The sequence below is a fragment of the Sprattus sprattus genome (genome assembly GCF_963457725.1).
Source record: "Sprattus sprattus genome assembly, chromosome: 1".
Taxonomy (NCBI): domain Eukaryota; kingdom Metazoa; phylum Chordata; class Actinopteri; order Clupeiformes; family Clupeidae; genus Sprattus; species Sprattus sprattus.
The window spans coordinates 1,910,233-1,914,537 of record NC_137920.1 but is presented as its reverse complement, the minus strand read 5'-3'; positions in this window follow the sequence as shown (position 1 = coordinate 1,914,537).

Genomic DNA, 4,305 nt, shown 5'->3' with positions numbered 1-4,305 from the left:
CTCCGCTCTGCTCCCCCTCTCCGCTCTGACGTCCAGAGGCCTGTCCTCCTCTTCTGCTCCTCAGGTTGAACCAGATCCCAGCAGCCCCCAGGCCCAGCAGCCCACAGCCCATGAGTGGAGCGTACACCCTGTAGAAAGGAGAGTCCAACCCAAAGGGGTCCGTGTACAGAAGACGGATGCTTCCCTCAGAACAAACCTCTTTTCCTGTCCCCTGAACCTCTCCATAGACCCTCCACGTGTACAGCCCACTGTCCTCTGCTGTGGGATTGGATATGATCAGGGCGTGACGAGGGTCGGAGTCAGTCACTCTGCCCCTCAGATCCTCAGGCAGAACCACAGTATCATCGTTCCTGGCTAGAATCAGAACCTGGGGCTGTAGAGCTACCTGACGGTACCACCGTAACTCCAGACGGCTAAAGTTGTGTTTAGTGGCATTATATTCAAGAAGGACACTCTCACCGTGAGAAAACGTGAGTTCTAAGTGAGACAGTTTGTCGCAAACTAAGAGCCTAAAGTACTTCCTGAGGCCACGCCCATCACACTGATATCTCCCAGAGTGTTGCTGAGACACAGAGGGAATGATGAGGGAGTAGTCCCCAGTCTGGCCGCCATTTAGCATGTACATCACTTCCTGAGTGTTCCTGAGATAGACATACCCAGCAGGAGTGAACCAGTTCACTTTGGCGGGGAACTCTCTTTTTGAAACACAAGGAAGAGTCAGGTTCTCCTCTTCGTGAGCAAAGACTAATTGAAATACATCCACATCACTATAGGTGTAACTTTGGCACTGAGCTCCTCTCCATGTTGTGCACAGGAAACTGCGGCCATCATCCATAACCCCAGAGAGTGTGACCTGAGAGTTGTTGAGATCAACGTGCAGTCGGCCTCTCATGTCCTCCAGGAGTGGCTCCAGGGAGGAGTTGGTGTCCAGGACTAGAACATTCTCATCCATCTTCTTATTGACTCGGTACAGCTGTAGGCTCCTCCCGTGCCCTAGGGTGGAATCCTCCCTGCACACCACAGCACTGCCGTCATGTCTCACTCTGTTATACTCAGTATTGCCTCTCTTCTTACAGACTGTGAGACGGTAGCTGGCAGTTTCTTTGGTGTTTCTTCTGCTGCAGACGCATTCAGTCCTGTAGACTCCACTGTGGGCAGTAGCGACGTTGGTCATACGAAAATCACCATCCTCACATGTGACATTATTGCCATCTGGCTGTGGTCTCTCTGGCTGTGAGCTGTTACACAGAAGCAGATCTTCATCTCCAGACACTCTGTACAGCGCTGAAGGATTATCCCAGCAGGAAGAGCATTGAAAATCAGCACTTTCTCCTTCGGTCTCAAACATGATAACAGGATCAGTGGCAGGGGCGGCGCCAGCGATGAAAAACAGCAGCAGAAATCCACTCATGACCACTGAGGTCTCCATTCTGAGTTCTGTGTTCTGTGTTCTGTTCAGTTCAGTCTTCTTGTGTCCTTCTGATACCACCAGGCAGAGAGTTCAGTCGTCTTGTGTCCTTCTGATACCACCAGGCAGAGAGTTCAGTCTTCTTGTGTCCTGCTGATCCCACCAGGCAGAGAGTTGTGTTAAGTAAGGCAGACTCTGAGAGAGCTGAGAGGCTCATCCTGTCCCTCTTTGTAACGGAAATGATGGGTGTGTGTGTATCTGTGTGGGTGTCAACGTGTATGTGTGTTGAAGAAGGGTCCGAATGTGGCCCAGTAAACCCGTGCACACTCCATTCACAATGCAATATTATAACCATATATTCTGTGTGAAATTGCTTGAGGGATGTTTTGATTATGCATTTTGCAATACTATAACCATATATTCTGTGTGAAAAATGCTTGAGTGGGGTTGAATCATGTCTTTGCAATACTATACTCATATAATCTGTGTGTGCTCTCTTGAACTAGCGTGTGAAACATACCAAAAATAATGTGTGTAATTGCTGAAGTGAATGCTTACTTAAACTTATAATCTGTGTGCCGAGAAATGTGCATGTAAGACCTGTTAAAGGCCGCTGTGTGCACCTAGAATATAAACTGCACAGGGCAGACAGGAAGAGGCCCATCAGATACCACAGGAAGCAGGAGGGGTGTCACACTGTGCAGGGTAAGGACCTAGGTTGCTAGGCGACCAAGAAAAGTAAATCAGCTGTTCAGAGAAGTGGGGAGGGGAGTTTATAAAGGTTTATAAAGCCAAACAGCTGTTGATTTGGCCAGTCTTTTCTGTTTGCGAGTTGAATTGACTCAAATTGATCTTTTGTTCACTTTTTACTTATTTCTTAGCTTATACTCTTTTGTAAAGGGCCAAACCCTACATAGTTTAGTTTTTATTTTATTTCGTGCTTGTAGCACTTTCACCTCTTTGACAATAAAACATCAGAGGTCTTTTTTGTTAACGCCGTCCACCGGCGTCTGCGTCTTTTTATTAATTGAGTACCACTAAGTTTCTTTGGCCACCTCACCTAATTAACACGGCCAGGAACCGTGCCGTAATCTTGACAAGTCACCTCTACGGAGGCGGGACTTTGATTGGAGAGGGGTCTTCGGACGGCTGTTTTGTGAACAGGTGAGTCGTTCACCTTTTCCTTTGCAGAAAAAGAATACAATCAGGGGCCGTGGGGGTTCCCTGTTGTATGGTGGCTGAAGCGTACTTAGGGGAGCACATATGGAGTGACATGATTTCCGAACTAGCCTGTTGTTTGATGCGTGTGACACAGTGCCATGGTGATTGATTGTGAGAGCTGTCGAAAAGGCTCTCGGCGTCGAAAAGCAAGCAATTCATTATTATAGGAGGTCACAAAGGATCGCAATTATCAGTGTGGGTGTGTGTATCTCTGTGGGTATATGTGTGTGTGTGTGTGTAGACCTACTTTCACGTGGTAGCTCCTCCTGTCCTTCTCTGTACCGGAACTCATGTGTGTGTGTGTGTATCTCTGTGTGTTTGCAGGGCCGCTGACAGGTTTGGCTGGGCCCGGGACAAAATTCTATCAATTGCCCCCCCCCCCCCCCCCCCCCAAAATAAAACCACACACACCTCTACTTTCTCAGTCCCTACCCTACCCTTAAATGACGGAAATTCTCACGCTATTGTATTCACTTAGAGCTCATTAACTGCACATTTCATCAACCATTTTTCACTTGACCAAGGGGAATCATGTCAAGGGTACTTTTATTTATCGCCAGACCCGCGTGTATGTCCGCTGAACTTCCAGAGAATGTTTGGGGAACAAGGCGGAGCCCATTCATCTGGCGAGTTTCAAGTTAACGGCAATCAGAAACTAAGTTACAGGTTACCCCAAAACGTCACGTTTATAACCCATTCGTTACATCCAACTCTATCTAAATGGCAATTTCACACGTTGCCATGCCACTGGCTTATTTTAAACCATGAGTCGCGTTACACTGGCTGTAATTCAGCTGACTGGGGATGATTCTCAAATCAATTCAGCCTGATTGGAGTGCGCAGCGCGTGCCTGCCTGAAACATTTGATTCGTACATGGGCCTATTTGCGGGGTAATGTGCATATTCTAAGATTCAATTAGATATAGGCGTATGAAACACAGTGTTATAAAGCCGTTGTGGTTATCAAATTATTCAATGCCCCCTGTCTGTCTGATATTGATCTCCGTGTGACTTGCTCATGTGGTGCTGCGCTAATATGTTTGACACGCCTCCTGTGCCTGTGTTACTTGACGACGGGGCTGGAAAAAGTTGGCCGTGTCTTACCTGGCTCTGCTGCACAGCTGCCTTTACTGGTACCTGCAGCATCACCTGAGTCTTTCCTGAAATATTTATAAAGAGATCCCCTCAGGCTTTCGGCTTCTTCCTCTCTTTTTCGCCTTTCTTTCTTTTTCAGGGCTCCTGACTTGTGCATGTTGAATCGACTACCGTAATTGGCTCGCGCACTGACCACTAATGGAATGATGTCGTCTTTTTTCTTCTCCAAAGACCAAACCATTTTGGCATAGTGGTGATAGGGGGTTATTGGCCGTTTTTTCAAGGGCAATGAAGGCAAACAATCTAGGAGTCATTAATTGAATGCAAATAAAGCACTTTTCTTCTCTAAATCAACACACTTTGAAGTATACATACAATAATTAATCCCAACTTCATGGGGGTCCAGTTATGGGCCCCCCCCATTCCATGGCCGGTCCAGGGCCCGGGACAACGTACCCGTTTGTCCCCCCCTGTCGGCGGGGCTGGGTGTGTGTGTATGTGTGTGTGCGTATTTATGTGTACGTGTGTATGTCTGCATCTGTGCGTGGGTGTGTGTATGCGTGTGTGTGTTTGTGTACGTG